Source organism: Vombatus ursinus, unplaced genomic scaffold (genome assembly GCF_900497805.2).
Source record: "Vombatus ursinus unplaced genomic scaffold, bare-nosed wombat genome assembly UNPS02010548.1, whole genome shotgun sequence".
Classification (NCBI taxonomy): Eukaryota; Metazoa; Chordata; class Mammalia; order Diprotodontia; family Vombatidae; genus Vombatus; species Vombatus ursinus.
In genome coordinates this window covers 3,195,804-3,216,405 of record NW_020950326.1, presented here as the reverse complement: position 1 = coordinate 3,216,405, position 20,602 = coordinate 3,195,804, and positions in this window count along the sequence as shown.

Below are 20,602 nucleotides of genomic sequence, written 5' to 3'. Positions count from 1 at the left end.
TATTATTGGAATGAATAGTCAAAATGGGAATAACACATTTTTTAAAAGCAAAAACCTTGTGTGATAAACAATATAAACTGATATAAACATAATATTAATGCCTAAATTTATGGAGCATCTTTCTTTAGAAGAGTTACTTCACTCTTTATCATGCATTTTTAAAAACAACAACAACAACAACAACTGTATATTATATTCCTTTAACAGGTGGACAGGGCCTGGACCTATGATTTCATTGGTTTGAGGACACTTTCAAATAGGAAAACTCTTTCTGCCAATACTGGTCAGCACCTTCTATTCAACTTAGAGTTTTAGAGGGTTGTCTAGTGCTCAGAGAGGTTATTTTCCCTAAGGTCACACACAGAGTCAGTATTTTTCAGCGACAGGAAGATGGGGGAAAATCAGGCACAATACATCAATCAACTAACAAATATTTATTAAGCACCTGCTATGTGCCAGGCTTTGTGTTAGGTGATGTGGATTTAGATTATTAGTCGTTTTCTATTACTCTCTTCTTCCCAGTTTCCATTTACCTGCAAACATTTGACCGGATATACATACCCTGATAAGGTATTTTGTCCAAGTATCCTAAGGCTGTATCTAAACTTGGCTATTACATAAAGTCTGAGGGCTAAAAATCAATAATAATATACTTGTTTTCAGAGAAAATTTGACTAAAATAGTCAGTTACATGGCTTTCTGCTATGTTATCCTAAGGATACACACAATCATAAATGCAATAGCAAATCTGAGACAGGAATGCAGTAATTCTGTCTCTTGCCTTGACTTTTTTTTATCTGTGCTTTTTAATTCATTACTTCTACAGTTTCAGTTATTAAGCAATCATTTATTAATTGTCAACTATGTACCAGACATGACAAAAATTAAAATAGCCCTTGCTCTCAATGAGTTTAGTTTGGGTTGGGGGAGTGGGGAGAACAGAAAGAAAATGTATATGGATAGATAGATAAAAGGTTTACTAAGTGCTTACAGTCTATCAGGCACTGTGCTAAGGCCTGGAGATACAAATGCAAATAATTAAGACAGCCTCAGTTTTCAAAGAGCTTATATTCTAATGAGAGAAGATAACACATATAGGGAAGCTGATAAAGCTGAGTTGAGTGGGGCTCGTCTGTGGCAGCATAGTTTGAAGCTGGTGGTCCAGAGCTGAGTTAGAGTACTTGTGTTTAGCCAGGTGAGGTTAAATCTCACCTCTTAGAACTGAGGGTCTGAATCAAAGGTTGCTGTTGGGAGGAGGTAGAAATAATGGCCAGAGTGGAGATGGCATGGGTTAGGGCCCATGGTTGAGAAGTACCAATAAGTAAGGGCAAAATATACAACTTAAAAATAACTTCGGGAGTGGTGGATTAAGAGGAAATCAAATTCATGTCACAAGATGGAAGATTTCATAGACAAAATGCTTTAATATGTGTTGCTTCTGCCTTCCTTCTCCTCTGTACCTCACTCAGAGCCCTCAGACACTATACGTTTCATTCCTCTTTGTCTCAGTATATCTCCTTTCCCAGCAATTTCACCCTTGAGCTATACAGGGGCCTGGATGCTAACCAGGTCTATATGTGGTATCTGAGGACCTGTTCCTCAGGCATGTAACATCTTGGTGTAATGCTTTCAGTTACTAAAAAGGTAGGTCCTCTGGGTCCCTAAAAGCATTGGGAAGGTCTATGTTTCATTATTTAGGGCCAATATAATAATGAATTAATACAGTTAAATTTGAATTATGTTCTCATATTTCCTCTGTATAATTTGAAGCTAAACTTTTTCTTGCATATTAGTTAATTTTCATCTCTTTTCATTAATTACTTATTTAACGACATTTTTTGAATGGCTGCTTATGGTGTGCACAGTAAGACAAAAGAAGGAGAGGTAGATTCCCTACCCTTAAGAAACTTATGGTCTGATTGGGACAGATAAAGCATGAACAAATGTTTTGAGAATACATAAAGAGCAACCTATCAACAAATAGAAGGTAACATAGAATATAATATAAATGCCAACTGAATGCATAAAGCCTGGGAAGATGCATATTTATTAGAATGGAATAATATAAATTCAAGAAGGATTCTTAAACTAGGTGACCTCCCATCCCAAACCCCTCAATAGGTCATGAATTGGAGAAGAAGAAGAAAGGAAATATGTGTCAGGGCTTTTTTTTTGGGGGGGTGGGGGTGGGACCGTACAATGCAGAAATGAACAGGGGCAGAAGTTAAAGATAAGATTGACTTACATAGTCTAGGCAGTACTTGAAAGGGAGTGACAGGAAATATGGCTGGAGAATGATAGAATCCTTAATGTTGGGCTTAGATTTCATGCAATGAGCCATGGTAAACCATTGTAGTAAAGTAATATAATGAAAACAGTATTTGTGGAAGATTATTTTGGCAACTCTATAAAAGCTATTTAAAGTCAACCTCCTGAAAAGCATTCTCAGACAATGAACCACTGTGTGATGGTAAAGACCTATATAATTAAGATCTGTGGTGAAATCAACATTTTAAAAACACTCCTTTTTTTCTCTTTCACATTACTCTTTGAAAGAAATCTCTCTCAGAAATTCCTCTTATCTTAAAGAGGCATTCAGAATGCTTTTTCAGGGACAGAAAGAAAAAAAAGAAGCACCAGAAGGTATGAATAAGTAGTTTGTTTTAAATGTGAAAATGACCTTCATTGCTTTGTTTCCAATTTATTAACAATAACCTGCATAGATACTTGATGAATAATGAACAGTTCCCTCTAAAATGTCCCTTGCATATGTGGGTACAATTTTATGCTGTCTTCTCTCCCTCCCCCACCCATTCTGAACTTAGTCTGCCTTCCCCCCTACCCTAAAATGCTGTATGGTAACAAAGAGAGCTGCATGGTACAATTGACTGACCCACATTTGCTTTCTTCCTCTTCTAGGGGTTTTTTTGCTTACTCTGTATTTCTGTCTTCTCTTTTTGTCTTTCATTGTTTATGGATTATTCAATCCCAGTTCAGGCAATTTGTTTTGATCATATATACATACAAACAAATAAACATTCTCTTTAATGTTTCTCCTTCCATTCTCTCTTAGTCACTGTGAGGAACTCTCATTCTCTTTTTGTTACATCAGTTGGCTAATATTAATGCTAATCATGATGAAGTATAACAATAATACTAGTTATACAACTATATATATAATAAAAGCCCTTGCCTTGAAATTAAATTAAATTTAATAAAGCACTAATGCCATCAGGTGCTAAAGCCCATGAAAGCCCACCAAAGTTCTCTTCAGAACTTGCACAAATATCTACATCTATCTCTTTAACTGTTTTTGCTATGTTATTTTCCTCAAATACGAATAATAAAAAAAACCCATTTTTATTCATTCATATTATTTTATTGCTATGAAAATGAATATTGTAATATGTATTAGGCAACTAGAGGGTGCAGTGGACAGAGTGTAACTGGAGTCAGGAAAACCTGGAACACTCAGCAGCTTAACATCTTGGAGTCTCAGTTTCTTCACCTGTAAAAAGAGGATGATAGTACAGGCGTATTGTGAAGATCAAATGAAGTGATGTATAAGAAGAACTTTGCAAAACTTGAACTGCTATATAAATGCTAGCTAGCTGTTTTAATACATATTTGTGTTGTTGATTAAATCAACTTTTAAATAATGGCCTTACTAAAGTACGAAATCAAAGGAATGTCCATCAATTGGGGAATGGCTAAACAAGCTGTGGTATATGATTGTGATGGAATGTTATTGTGCTATAAGAAATGACAAGCAGGATGATTTCAGAAAAACTTGGAAAGATTTACATAAACTGATGCAAAGTGAAATGAGCAGAACTAGGAGAACACCGTACAAGAAATAGCAAAATTGTGCAATGATCAACTATGATAGATTTAGTTCTTCCCAGCTATACTTTCTCTTTCCCCCTCTCTACGCACATACATACACACACCCACACACACAAAATCATTTTGAAGAATTTTTCTTTCTGTTAAAAAAAAGTATTCACTTAGGGATAATGTAATAGAAAAAAGCAAAAGATTTGGTTATAGGGAACTGAGCTTCAAGTTGCAAGTAGGTCTATTATTTACTCACTATATGATTTTGGGCAAGTCATTTCCCTTCTCTGGGTTGGAGTTTGTTCATCTATAAAATGAAGGAGTTGAATTAGATGACTTTCAAAATTCCCTGCAACTCTAGATTTTATGAATATTGTTTTTTTCTAGTCCAAATAATCAACATATATAGATAATCTAAGTGAATTGTAATCCCTTCATAATTGTAAAGTTCCTATCTATTGAAACTCCCTTAGATCTCTGACTAAAGAGGGAAGGCAATTAGGGCATAAAAGCAAGTACTAGAGTTTAAATTCCATCTGGAGTTACTCCTTTGTTTAAAAAGCATGTCTGTCTGTCTGTCCATCTTTTTGTCTGTCCGTCTCTGTAGTACTGCTGATTTTTTTTACACCACTGTCACTTCTAATCCCACCCCACAGAACTCTTTCTTTGTACCAAAGAAAATTAGTTTAACAGAGATAAATGTCAGAGTAACTGCATCTGACAGTATATATGTCATTCTGTACCACCTCCCTACCCAGAGGAGGGAATTGTGGTCTTCTATAGTGATGATTGCTCATTGCATTTCATTCCAATTATGATGTCTTTCAAAGTAATTTACATTTTCATTATTGTGATAATTGTGTATTTTGTTCTGCTTTTTTCTTCACTCTGTTTCAGTTCATACAAGTCATACCATATTTCAATTCCTTATATTCATCATTTCTAAGGTAGTAGTAATCCTTTAGGAATAATTACATCTTATGAAGAAGTTTGAATAGGTCAGTCTTTGTTATTTTGTTACATTGGGTGCCATGCAATCTATAGTTTGTAGAAACACTTCACATTACAAAATAAATGTATTATTTATTGGCATTGATTTCAAGAATGAGCTTCTGAAATTAATTCTTTGGTTGAAATGCCACATGAATGAAAATGGTTAGAAAAGAGGGATCATTCAAAAGCTGACTTTTTTGTTGCTTTTTGCATGGGGTTCTATGCAACATATGACAGTTTAACACTAAACTAAGGATTGAATAAATAACAAGTAAGGAACAAGTACCATAAGTACCAAGGAGGGAGGAACATGAGCTAACTATACACTTGAGTGCCTGGAGGTGAGCTACAAGGAACTATAACAAAGTAAAGAAGAAGACAAGAACAGGGAGGCTGGGGGCAAGCAAAAACAAGCCTTGCCTGCATTGCAGTTTTTTTAGAGTCCAACTTTGGTCTTTATCTATACAATATTCTTCTGGCTCACCAGGTGAACTCCCCTGCCCTGGTTTTACCATCATTGACAATGGATTATCATATTGAAAAGCTGATATCACCCCATTAGGTTAAGTTATAGTGTCTTTGTCTATAGGGTTTTCAATAACTTAAGTTGAATTTTCTGAAATACTGATTTTCTTCATGACATCATGAATGTGTAGATTTTCATTTACTGAATGACTACAGAAAAAAAGAGAGGAGTTTACATTTTGCTACCAATACAAATTCAATGAAATCAGAAAAACTTCCCCAATCCTGACTTTTCTACCATTACTTTAGACACTTTATTCTTCTAATGGAATTGGTGCCCAACATGGTTATGGGTGGATTCTTGGTAACCTATGATCATACTTATAATCAGAAATCAGACAAGCTAATGAGTTTAAGATTAGAGCATAATACACTTATAATTGTAGGTATGAAAATGAATAACCCATAAATCTCATAGTAACCATCACTTTCACATGTGCAAATGACATTGTGACTGCTGAAGAATAGCTATCAATGGAGGTTATACAGACTTCTTGTTTAGAATTAGATTAGATAGCAACCTCCTTGAGGTAGAGAGCTGACTTTTGCCTCTTCTTGAGTCTCTAGAGCTTAGCACAGTGCCTGGCACAAAGGTGATGTTCAACAAATGTTTATTGATTGATTGAGAAACTTTTAAAAATAGGACATATCTCTTACAGATTTTTGGACATCTGGGTGGTAGGGTGGATGATCTCAGAGAATTCCTTTTCTTGCCAATCTATAAAATGGGGATCTTACATTCAAAATAGATAAGTGAAAGACAAGAGTGATTATCTGAGGCTTGACTGAAATGATGCCAACTATGGTATAAGGACTAGATCTTTGATTACAATGATGTTGGGAAATCCTTAGATGAAGAAAGGCCCTCTACCAAATACAGGTTGGCACCTCCTATTCAATTTAATATTTTAGAAAGTTGCCTAGAGCACTAAATTCCAAAAGACATATAACCAGTAAATGTTAGAAGTTGGACTTGTACTCGTACTCTCCTGGATGAGATCAGCTCTATATCTACTATGCAATACTACTTTAATTCTTATTTGATGTCAACTGTTAATGAAAAATTAAGTATTTATAATCATCCAAATGTTTTATCTACAGAGAGATGGGCTACACAGATGTATTTAGCACGGTCCCATCCTGTCCTCTCAAAAGCTTTGTTTGAAAGACCAGATCAATGCGTTTCAACAATTAGTCAACAGTGTAGAACAATATATGATGAAGCATAAACTTATGCATTACTGAATCCAAAGGTGACAGGAGATGATGGAAGATCAATGAAAGTTGGAATGTTAAGGAAAGACATCATGAAGGAAGTAAAATTTAGACTGGACCTTGAAGACTACATTCTTGGGATGCCTATCTAGACCCACATTCAATTCATCATCAGGATTGTCATAATTTCAGGACAATGTTCAAAGAGAGCTATGAAAAGATTTGTTCTGAATTTATGACTAAGCAAGATAGAGAACATTATAAAATGCAAAATGGATAATTTTGATTACATAAAATTGAAAAGTTTTGCACAAACAAAGCCAATGCAACTAAGATTAGGAGGGAAACAGAAATCTGGGAAAGAATTTTTACAACCAGTGTCTCTGATAAGGGTTTAATTTCTAAAATATATAAAGAACTAAGTCAAATTTATAAGAATACAAACCATTCCTCAATTGATAAACGGTCAAAATATATAAACAGGCAGTTTTAAGATGAAGAAATTAAAGCTATCCATAGTCATATGAAAAAATGCTCTAAATCACTATTGATTAGAGAAATGCAAATCAAAACAGCTCTGAGGTACCACATCACACCTATCAGATTGGCTAACATGATAAAACAGGAAAATGATAAATGTTGGAGAAGATGTGGGAAAATTGGAACATTAATGCATTGTTGGTGGAGTTGTGAACTAATCCAAACATTTTGGAGAGCAATTTGGAACTACGCCCAAAGGGCTATAAAAATGTGCATACCCTTTGACCCAGCAATACCAGTACTAGGTCTGTATCCCAAAGAGATCATAAAAATGGGAAAAAGGACCCACATGTACAAAAATATTTATAGCAGCTCTTTCTGTGGTAGCAAAGAATTGGAAATTGAGGGGATGCTCATCAATTGGGGAATGTCTGAACAACTTGTGGTATATGAATGTAATGGAATACTACTGTGCTCTAAGAAATGATGAGCAGGTGGACTTCAGAAAAACCTGGAAAGACTTGTATGGATTGATGCTCAGTGAAGTGAGCAGAACCAGGAGAACGTTGTACACAGTAACAGCCATGTTGTGCAATGACTAACATCGATAGACTTAGCTCTTCTCAGCAATGCAAGGATCTAAGACATCTCCAAAAGTCTCATGATGGAAAATGCTATCCACATCCAGAGAAAGAACTATGGAGTTTGAATGCAGATTGAAGTATACTATTTGATCTCCTTTTCCTTTGTTGTTTTGTTTTATTTCTTCTTTCTTGTGGTTCCTCCTATTGGTTCCAATTCTTTTTTGCAACATGACTAATGTGAAAATATGTTTAATAGGAATGTATATGTAGAGCCTATATCAGATTGCATGCCATCTTGGGGAGGGAGGGGGAGAAATTTTAAACTAAAAAGTTTATGGAAGTGATTGTTGAAAACTAGAAATAAATAAATTAATTTAAAAAAAAGAAGAGAGTCACTATACATTGTTTAAGACATTTCCTTAGATGGTGGAGAGAAACAAGGAAATTGCCTGAGCTCTCTGCAGTTTCTCTCAAAAACAATGTTAAATCAAGCTTCTAGAAGAATTCTTGAATGACAGACTCCACAAAAGATGCAGTGAAACAATTTTTCAGTCCAAGATAATTTAGAAATACTTCAGGAAAAGTCTATCTCACTTGGTTAAAAAGGAAGTGCAGTCCAGTGCAGGTGCCTGGGCAAGCCAGCAGAAGTCTCTTAGCCATAGCACAGATCGGCAACCAAGCCTCTCAGTTTTGGCTCAGCAGGTAAGTGGTACATCAGGCTAGTTGTGAGGTCTACAACTCCAGTGCAGCAGGCAAACTGTCAGATGCAGAAGTAGGGAAACACTAGGCTGGGCCACCATAGTACATGAGCAAGCAGCCAACCCTAGAGGCCCTGGTGCAGATAGCCAGTGACCAGGCCCCTGACCCCCCAGTGCAAGAAGCTTGTGACAGTGCTGTCTGTACTCCAGGAGCCAAGCTCAACTTTTTAAAATGAACAAAAAATGAAAGATCTCTGACTCTAGAAAGCTACTATGGTAACAGGGGGGAAAAATCATAATGAAAACAGAGCTGAGTAGCAACTTTGATAAACGGTATTAAACATATTTCAACTAAAATAGCATGCATTCCAAATACACAAAGGAAATATTAAGTGAAATACAGAGAAATAACTAGTAAGGCTGAGGACCTCACTGAATCCCTTTTAGACCTATATAAATGTCACCAAAAATAAACAAAAAAATGAAGACTCTGAATAAATTTTAGGAAAGTTAGATATGATAAATATCTGGATATTGTTGAATGGGAATAGAAAGGAACATATTTCTCAGCTCTGCATGGCACCTTTGCAAAAAACAAACAAACAAACAAGTAAACAGACATTTTTGAACACATAAAAACCTCACAAAACTATAGAAAATCAGAAATATTAAAAAAATAACTTTGGGACCACGATGAAATATAAATTATATTCAATAAAAGACCACTAGAGAAATAATTTAAAAACCAATAGAGACTAAATAATTTACTTCCAAAGAATGTGTGGGTACAAGAATAAATAAAAGGATCAATAGATAATTTCATTAAAGATAAGGACAACAATGAGACAAAATATCAAAAAAACTTATACTATAGTTTTATGGGAAAATTTATATCTCTAAACACTTTCATCAATAAAAGAGAAAGAGTAGATCAATGAGATGGAAATGCAACTAAAAATAAATCTGAAAAGCCAACAAATTGCCACTCCCCATTAAAAACCAAAGTAAAAATCCTGAAAATCAAAGAAAGATTAACAAAAATTGAAGAAAAAATTATCAAATTAATAAATAAAACTTAGATCTTTATAAAGAAAGTTAACTAAATTGATCTTTTAGAAAGAGAAAATCAAATTATTAATATCAAGAATGAAATAGATGAATTTATAACTAATGAAGAATAAATAAAAATATTAGGAACAATTTAACCTAATGATATGCCAATAAATTGCAATGAATGTTTTTTAAAAATTATAAAATTCCTAGATTGGCTGAAAAAATGAGCACTTAAATACCCAGATCTTAGAAAAATAAGTTGAACATGCCATAAATGAACTTTCAAAGAAAATCACCAGGGCCAGATTGATTTACAAGTGAATTCTTTCAAGCACTTAATGAATAATAATTCTAATGTTACATACACTCATAAATATAAAAAGGTATTCTAATAAATGCCTTCTATGATATAAATATAATCTTGATATCTAAACAAGGGAGAATCAAATCAAAGAAGTAAAACTATAGATCACTATCCCTAATGAATGTTCATGCAAAATTTTAAAATAAAACATTAACAAGGAGACAACAGCAGAATATTACAGAGATTGTCCTCTATGATCAAGATTAGATTTATGTTATGAATGCAGGGCTGGTTCAACATTAGGAAACTATCAATATAATTTTTCATATTAATAACAAGAAAAACAAAAATCATATGATTACATCAATATATATAGCAATAATGACCATTTCTATCAAAAAGCTCCACAACATTAAAAACATAGGAATAAATGGATTTTTCCATAATGTGATTAGTAGTATCTATCTAAAACCAACAGTCAACATTATCTGTAATGGGCATAAGCTAGGAGCCTTTTCAATAAGATTAAAGCTAAAGCAAGGATGTTTATTTCACCATTAGTATTCAACACAGTGATGGAAATACTAGCTATACTGAGAAGACAAAGAAAAGAAATAGAGGAAAGAAGTGAAGGCAAAGAGAAAACAAAATTATTTATGTAGAAGATATAATAATTTACCTAACCCTAGAAAATTAACAAAAAAATGAAATAATTAGCAACTTCAATAAAGCTGCAGCATATAAAATTTTGTTGCTGTTGTTCAGTTGTTTTTCAGCTATGTCCAACTTTATGACCCCATTTGGGGCTTTCTTGGAAAAGATACTGGAGTGGTTTGCCTTTTCCTTATTTTACAGGTGAAGAAAGTGAGGCAAATAGGGTTAGGATCACACAGGATCACACAGGATCACACAGCTAGTAAGAGTCTGAAGCCATATATGCACTCAGGAAGTTGAGTCTTTCTGACTCCAGGCCAGGTACTCTACCCGTTGCATCACCTACCTGCCCAGGATATAAAATAAACCCAAAGAAATTATCATATGATGTGTTTTTTAGCTAATTGTTTTAATTATTCTTATTGTGACTTACAATTAGGGGCATTTCTTCAAAAGAAGAGAATTATACCAAATGTTTATATTTGTCATTGGAAGGATTTTTTTATTTCTGCTTCAATGCAAGGAGGAAATTTATTACACTTACAATAAAATGATATACTGGAGAATAAAATTAAGGGGTGAGAGAGGATTATACTAGGAGAAGGAGAAAGGGAGAGGTAGAATGGGGTAAATTATCTCACAAAAAAAACAGAAAAGAAAAGGCTCTTACAGTGGAGGGGAAATGGGGGAAGGTGAGAGGGAATGAATGAATCTTATTCTCATAGAATTTGACTTAAGGAGGGAATAACATACACACTCAATTGGGTATGGAAATCGGTTTTACCCTACAGAAAAATGGGGGGGGGGAAGGAGACAAGGGAGCAGGGGGATGATAGAGAAGAGGGCAGATTGGGAAAGGGGGTAATCAGAAGCAAGTACTTCCAAGGAGGGTCGGGGTCAAAAGAAAGAATAGAATAAATGGGGGTGGGTGGAATAGGATTAAGGAAAATAGAGTTAGTTTTTCACAGCATGTCTATTATGGAAGTGTTTTGCATAACTGCACATAAATAACCTATATTTAGTTTCTTGCCTTATCAATGAGGGTGGGTGGGGAGGGAGGAAGGGAGAAAATTTGTAACCCAAAGTTTTAAAAACACATGTTTAAAAAAAATGTTTTCACATGCAACTGGAAAATAAGAAATACAGGAAATGGGGTACAGAAATCCATCCTGTCCTACAGGAAAATTGAAGGGGAAGGGGATAAGAGAAGGGGGGGGGAGAGATAGAAGGGAAGACAGACTAGGGGAAGGGGTATTCAGAATGCATGCCATCTTGGGGTGGGGGGAGGGGTAAGATGGGGTGAAAATTTGGAACTCAAAATCTTGTGGAAGTAAATGTTGAAAACAAAAAATAAATAAAAATTACCATAAAAAAGAAAAATACAATAAAATGATATAACTCCGTGGACGAAAGATAGAGTCACGTTGTCATTCTAAACTTGAGACCTTGTAATGATGATTTTTAAAATATCAAGCAAGAGATCCTTTTAGCAGAGACACAAAGATAATAATTTATAAGAGGCAATGGGGTTGAGTAGACAGAATACTAAATGTGGAGTCAGGAAGGCCTAGGGACAAAACTTACTAGCTGTGAGTAAAATACTTAATTTTTCTGAGCCTCAGGTCCCTCATCTGTTAAATGGGAGCAATAATTGCACTTATTTCTCACAGCTGTCCAGAGTAACAACTGAGATCATTAATGCAAAGTGCTTTGCAAATCTTAAAGTGTTATGTAGATGGGAGCTATAATTTACAATGACAATTCATTGAAGACCACAGGAGCTCAACAAAAGGACTAAAGATTTCTGGGAGAATGAGATGATTTTTCCAAGACATTAATAGACAGACACATAGAGTTCTGTTACTTATCTTTCTATAGGCAAATGATTCAATTCTGATTCTAATCTGGGATTTCACTAGTAAGGAACCTTCATTCTTGCCATTGCAACTTTATACTATTGGACTAAGGACTAAGGGATATGATCATTTGGGACTATATTCTTTCCTGTTGTCTTGGCCTCTTCAGTGAAGAATGTTGTTCTAACTTCCAGTCATTCTTAGTGAATCTTTCAATGCATCTGACAGCTCCTGAGATTAATTTTTTGAGTCACTGAATAGGTTCATAAACTGAGGTTTATCAGTATGGCTTTGGAAAGGGAATCCATTTTTGAAATCCATGGTCCAGGGGACCAGGGAGAAACTGGGAAACTGAAAATGATAGATTATTCCCCATCCCCTATTACTTAGTTGCCATTTTCCTTCTCTACCATGAAAATATGTGTTACCTTGAAGACTATGAATTTATTTGAATCTTCCTTTTTTTTCCTTGCTTTCTTGGTAAAGATTGACTGCTGGATATCAACTCAATATTTAAAATCAGAAGAGAAAGAGGAAGGAAATTAAAGGGCCATTGATTAATCTTCAAATAGTATAATAAGCATTTGAATAATTGAGAGTTAACTGTAATTCCATCAAGATAAAATTACTATCTATTTCTTTGGTTTATATGGAGACTAATATTCATAAGACAATATGGAAGAAAGTGGCATTTTGTAATAGACTATGTTTCTCTGCCTTAGAACTAAGATGTGATGAGTTATATGCTTAATATTTTCATTGAAGATTCATTATGCCTCAAAGTGAAAGTTATTTGGGTATTATTGTATCATTGTGTCTTTCTAAGTATTATTCTTCTCATCTTATATTTTGTCCTAATTCTAATAATGCGTGTTTTTAGGAAACTATTTTGAAAGGGGGATAAAAAGAGAAGTTTTGATGATGATGTTTTTAAATGAACCAATTAAAAACAAAATAGTGGAGTAACACCCGCTTGTCCAATGAGAAGAGCAACCTCAGAATTGCTTTCTCCTCATAACATTCTCTCACTATTGGGTTCTAAGGGAATACAAATTATTTCTTGTTTTTTCTTCAATGGTGTGAAGAACATCTTATAAGATTTCTTTTCTGACATGGGAAAAGGTAGGCTAATCATAAGGGTATGGGGCCTTATTTATGGGACAACTGATTATGAGTTCTTCCAGAACATGTACTGTGTTGTTTAACCATGTATTTTTTTGCACATATCCTATTACTTGTGTAAATACCTCAAAGGGCTATGCTTCCAGCACCACCTGTGAACTTTCTCCACCACAGAAAATTGCAACATGCCATGACAACAGATAAATATTAGGTAGTTGCTAGAGGCACAGACAGATGAAATACCTTGTCTATGGTTACAAAGCTAGTAAATGTCAGAAATAGAATACAAATTCAGATTTTCCTGACTCAAAGAAAGTCCAACACCATATACCCTATGTTATGTATCTCTTATTCATAACAACTGCTTAATAAATGTTGGATGAATGCATGTCAAGTATTAAAAAAAAACTGGTACCCTGAAAGTCCAGTTCTGAACTTATCACATTAAGTCCCTTTGATTGACTGTTTTCTCCCAGAACATCTATTTTAAGGGCACCGAAGCCACCTTTGTCTTCATTGAAAGTCATTCCTCTTAATGCTGTACTCTTGAATCTCTTCCCAGATTTTCTCTACAATGACCTAGCATTGAGTAACTTCAACACCTCACATATGCCTTTCTAACTTCTCTTTATGAATTGTTTTCCCCCATTAGAATGTAAGCTTCTTGAGGGCAGGGACTGTTTTTCTTTCCCCTTGTATTTGTATTCCTAACACTTAGCACAGTGCCTGGCACAGAAAAAGTGCTAAATAAATGCTTGTTGAATTGACTTGACATAAGAAAATGGAAGTTTAGAGAGATTAAATAACTTGATCAGCACCACATAGCCAGTGCTTAGTGTCAGGAGACTACAGGGTGACATTTTAAATGAATAATGAAAACTACAGAATAACTCTCAGAGGAAGATCATAGACCTCTGCCTTTAAGCACTTTGGATCTCTCTTCTTTTCTAGTTGTACTTTACAAACAATTCATGAACATCCTCTGGTGTATCTTTGTTGTTTTTCTTCTTTTTTTTCTCAAGAAATGCATGTGTATAGAAACATCTCAATTTAATTTTTCTCTTTCAGGTTTAATTAGATCTCCTGGGAGACATAGAGTTGCATGAATTAAAAATGAAAAGCAGAAAGGATGAGAAAACTCATTATTAGATTTCCGGATTTCAGTATGCTGCTGGGGCTCATTGGTTTTCTAAGGCTTCTCAAGATGGATGCTTTACCTGTAGCAGCTAATACTTAAAATTCAACTCTATTGGTAAAACTCATCCCGGTTCCTTATTAGATCCTTGGATTATTAAACATTTGGCAGCCCAGAATTCTATCTTAGCATACAAAACACAGGGGGCCTGTCAACCTTCTATTGGTCCTTGTTGACTCTTACTGTTTAGTAAAGTCATTCAAGATAAAACAGATCGATAGTGCATCTGTATATTGCTAAAAATCTTATTTTCCTTCAATTTAATAGTTGGATCATGGGAAAATTTTTGACAAACAGTTACAATGTCTCATTTCCAGATACATTTGAAATTTGCCTACTCATATTTGAATATCAAATCTTTCTCCCCAGTGGGCCATCTATCAAACTCTACAGTGAAAGCTGCATTAACCAGCATTCCATCAGACATATGCATGTAGGGCTATTCCATACTTCTATAGCAGTTATAATCATTGGTCATGATGATGGACCTGAACCACTTCAAGATGTTGAAGTACCTTCTGAATCCTCAAAAAGGGTTAGATTATGGTTAAGAGAATTTTAGTGTTAAGTCTACTTTATTGTATTCTAATGCTTTTAAATATGCCAGTGCATTTTCAGTCCATAAATACATTAACAGTTAACCAGAAAGTTTGATTAAGAAGACTAGCTCATTTCATTATGCAAATCCAGCTGGATATTACAGTTTAAGGTATTTTGAATGTTGATAAATTACAGGAAATTAGAGTTGGCTAACCCTGGTAGAATTGTTTGTGGTTACTTTAAGAATAATATTTAGACCAGAGAGATTCTTCTGTCATCTGACCATCAATAGTACTAAAGTTTTCTTGATCCTTCTCTTTCTTGGAAAATAAAACTTAGTTCCTTTGCCATCTAAGTGATTTGTACCTCCCTTCTCCCCCACAAGCAGACACACATGTATACACACACACACACACACACACACACACACACACAACCACATACCACAAAGCAAAACTTAGGCTACAAAAAAATTCTCTTCACTCTTCAATTTAAATTACTCGCCAGTTGCTGTTGTGATGTTTTTCTTGCCTTCTGATACTAAATGTTGTGTCAGGTGGTAATGAGGGATCAAATATTGGGAATTTTTTTTGGGGGGGAGAGGTTTGGGAGAAGTGGTAATAATAGTGCCCCCAAATTTATAAAGGAAAGAAAAGAATTGTCCATGGAAAAATATAAAATATAAAGAAGAGGTGAGAAAGAACTTAAAAAAGAAACATATACAAGGAGGAGAGTATTAGAATAAGAATGCTATATTTATGTTGTACTTTTACAAAAAATAAGATGTACTTAATAGAAATTTGCATTTTCATCTACAATGATCTTTTGTGTTCTTTATATATTGAAATGATTGTATTTATCAATCATTTTAATTTCATTGTTTTGATCACAGTGATTTCATAATATCTTCATATCTGGCCTATGCAATATGGATGGAAGGATTGGTTGTCATGAATAAAGTCCCTTCCCAATATTCAATAGAATCTGCTAATGTCAAGTTTATAATAAGAAAGAAAAAATATTAAAGTCTTAATTAAAGACACTTCCTATTGCCCTCTCTTAATTCCCTGCCTTTCTGAGATTTCAGATTTCTGATTTCCAATTCCTATGTGATTTGATTAGGTAAATAGAGAATGGAGTATCTTAATTTCAGAGACTAGCTGTGGAATTATCTTACTGCCATACCCCTGTCTTGGGGAGACTCTTGAGTTAATGTTCCTTGAATTTATTACCATAACTCTCTTTTCCTAGTTTTTAATTCTCTTTGAGTGATCAATTAGGATAGGCAACTACATGTTAAAAACTGAGGTGGATGGTATTTGTGGGAAAAGTCATCTATTACAAAAGACTGACAAAACAGTGAGCTATATGAAAGGTAGATTTTTTTTTTTACAATGAGCAATGATGAAAAGCTTAAATAGAAACAAAATACCACTTTATAGTACTTCTTCAAATGACAATATATAAGTTTTAGATTTGGGAAGTGTACGTATGTAGATTTGGGAAGTATGAAAGGAATTTTATACACTGGTTATTTGGGCAGGTAGGGCTTCATCAATTTGCAAATTGATCTCAAACATACTCTTGTGGGGCAAGACTGAATTAAAAACAATAAGAAACTGGGAACAAAGATTCTAAGGTAGTTTTGGATCAAGTTGGTTTTCACTTTTAATGAAAATTCCAGGTCTAAGAGCCAATTTCAGCAACAAATATTCTGATATAGGAAGAAACACACTATACACTCATGTATTAAGCAAAAGATATATTGTTTGGATAACCACACTGAAAATACGTTAAGAAGCAAAGCAATTTCATAGTATCATTTTGACATCTGGCCTATGCAATATGAATACAAGATTTGGTTATCAGATAAAAAATTTGCACCAACTACTCCACAGAATCTGCTAATGTATTTGTTAAAAAAAATTCTACTTGTGAAAATCAGTCATAATACTTCTCTTTTGAATTTATCAAAGATTGCAAGAGTGGTGTACTTAGCACCAATGGGCAGCCATACTGTTAGCTATTTTAGGGACCCTTTAGAACTAAGCCAAATCTATAAAGTACCACTTCTTATCACATTTGGAGAATTTACAGCAAGTTGTGCTTAGTGTGACTTTAAAGAAAGTATGAAATGAATTTTGCAAATGTGTGCTCATTCTCTGTCACATCTAAATGCTTTTTCTTGTGGGGTTGCTGGCTGAGTTGGCTTTCCTCTCTGTTTATAGTAAAAATGAACTGGGAAGGAAATAAATAAAAGAAAAAAATTATCTCCTTTCAGGTTTGGAGGTAAATTATGCATCTGAAGGTCACTTACTGTTATCTATATATGAGTGTGTGTGTGTGTGTGTGAGAGAGAGAGAGACAGAGAGAGTAAGAGAGAGAGAGAGAGAAAGGGAGAGGGAGAGAGAGAAAGAGACAGAACAATTTATTGGAGTTACTAAAACCTTTATAAGAAATTGTTCCCAGTAGTGATTCTATGAAGCAAAGCTGACCCTTAGGTAGCAGACAAAATAGGAATGTTGTTTGAAATATACTCAATCTGTGGCTAACTTTTTCCTCTATTGTCTATTAGGCTGTGGCCAATTGGAAACATAATAGGATAGACCACACTACAACATAACACACCACAATGTAATATAATACAGTGAAATATAAAACACAACACAATTGAATAGAATACAATAGAATAAATGGGAGAAAGCAGTATGGAGTCGTGGAGAGAACACTGGACAATGGGAATCATGATGCTTTGGTTCTAGTCCTGGCTCCACCACTAAATAGCTGAGTAGAATCACTTCTTCTCCACTTCCGTAGAGCTCTACTTTCCTATTTATATAAGTGCAGAATTTATAAAGAAGACCACTAACATTCCTTTTAGTGCTATCATTTGAATTTGATGCTTCCTAGAAATGGAAAATCCTAGGGTCTTCCATAGAAATATGCCCTATACTAAATGTTTTTAATGACTGGTGAAGGCTGGAGCAATTTCACCCTGTAACTTGGCTAGTGGCAGAGCTTGAGTATGGGTAGAAATCTCCAGTTTCCTTTCCTGCCATAATTTCAGGCCAGAGGTGGATTCCCTGGCAGTTAGGGCCAGTCCTTGGGCAAAGTCACGAAGTTTGCTCCAAAGTGACTAATCCTTACTTTTGGTTGTCCAAACCCTTCTGGGCACTCAGTGGGTCACAATTAGTACCCCATGAACCCAGTCTCTTCCTATTGCCTCTTTTCTCTTTATTACAACTTATATGTCTGGTAAACTAGTCTTTTTAGGCAGAAGGCAGAATGAAATAGACTTGTTCTCTCTTTGCAACAAGCCTTGAGTCCTGAGAAGGCATTCTACAGATAAGGATAATGTTTAGGTTAACAATTATGCTGAAACAACCTTCTGTGACATGCCATAGGGATCTGTCCTGGAATCTATCTTGTACAATATTTTCTTTGGTAACTAGAATAAGAATTTAAATATTCTACTTTTCCTTTTCATTCTCTCTAAGTGGTATTGGCAGTGTTAGTATTAATATGAGGAACCCGAATCAACACAAAATGGAAAAAGGGAAGGAAAAGTAGTCAGATTAGGAACTTTTGCACTGGCCTTTTCAACATCTCTGAATTGATCATGGACAACTCATGTCAACAAGCAATAATCCATTATTGGTGACAGGAGGAAAACAAAAGAAGTAGTAGAGCTATTTTTCCCCAATCATATGGGTTCTGTCTCCTTCAGCTGCCTCTAACTAATTGGCACTCCAGGTTACATCATTAAAAGTGCAACCAGAGAAGTGGGAGGGGATATAAAATAGCAGAAAGATTTTCTTCTCAAGGACTCCAAGGAGATAGAAAAGGACTAATTTAATTCAACATGTATTTGCTGAGTGTCTACTATATGCCCAACACCTGTCATTTTTCTAGTAGAATGTACAATACACAGACCTTACCCTAAAGGGTTAGCTGGGGAGAAAAGAGAGCAAAATGAAACATTTTAATATCAATACCTAAAATGTGTAATGTTTTTCAAATTTATATGCTTTTCTTCCATTACACTTTGTCAGCGATAGTCATTTGTTTATGCACAGATCTAAAGAGAATTGTATTAATTCAATTGCATTTAATAAACATTTACTAAGTGCCTGATATGTGTTAAACACTGGGATAGGCACTAGGGATACAAAGACAAAAAGGAGACATCTTCTTGCCATTGGTCAATTTTACATTCTTTTGGAGAAAACACAGAGAAATAAATATAACATGTCTGCACTTGGGTATACGTACTTTCTATATGCACACACACACACACACACACACACATACACACCTATATGCACTAAATACAATGTAATTTCAATGGAGAACACTAATAGCCTTGACAATTAGGAAAGTCTAATAAAGCCAACACTTGCAGTGAGCCTTGAAGAGAGAGACAGGTGCTATACAACTGCAAATGTCAGGAAAGAGAGAATTTTAGGCATTTCTTATAACACAGTAGTATTCTATCATGATCATACACCACAACTTATTTAACTATTCCCCAATTGATGGGCATCCCCATAATTTCCACTTCTTTGCCACCACAAAGAGAGTTGCTATAAACATTTTATAAAATATAGGTTCTTTTCTTTTCTTTTTTTTCCTGATCACCTTGGAAAACAGATCTAATAGTAGTATTGCTGGGTCAAAGCATATGTACAGTTTTATAACTCTTTCGGCATAATTTCAAATTATTCTTAAAAATGATTAGATAAATTCACAATTCCACTAACAATGTATCAGTGTCCTAATTTTTCTACATTCTCTCTATCATTTTTCATTTTCTCCTTTTATACTTTTACCCAATTTGATAGGTATGAGATAGTACCTCAGAGTTGTTGTTTAGTCATTCAGGCATATGTGATTCTATATAACCCCATGGATGTCCATGAGACTTTCTTGGCAAAGATATCACAGTGGTTTTCTATTTTCTTCTCCAGTGTGTCCCTATTTTACAGATGAGGAACTGAAGCAAATAGGGGTTGAGTGATTTGCTTAGGGTCACATAGCTAGTAAATGTTGGATGCTGGATTTGAACTCAGATCTTCCTGACTCCAGGCCTAGTGCTCTATCCACTGAGCCACCAAGCTGCCCTTACACCAAAAGCTTAGAGACAGCAAATGGAGATAGTGTCATGCAAATGAAAGCCTCTCTCTGTCTCTTCTTAATTTTTTTTTGTAGATAGTATTTTATTTTTCCCAATTACATGTAAAGATAGTTTTCAACATTTATTTTTTAAATGATTTTGAGTTACAAATTTCTTTTCTCCCTCCCTCTTTTCCATCCCCCCTCTCCAAGATGTCAAGCAATCCAATATAGGTTATACACGTACAATCATGTAAACATATTTTCACATTAGTCATGTTGTGAAAGAAGAAACAGAACAAAAGGAAAAAGTTGTGAAAACAAACAACAACAACAAATGAACAACAAAAAACAGCAAAAATAGTATGCTTTGATCTGCATTCAGACTCCACAGTTCTTTCTCTGGATGTGTATAGCATTTTCCATCATGAGTC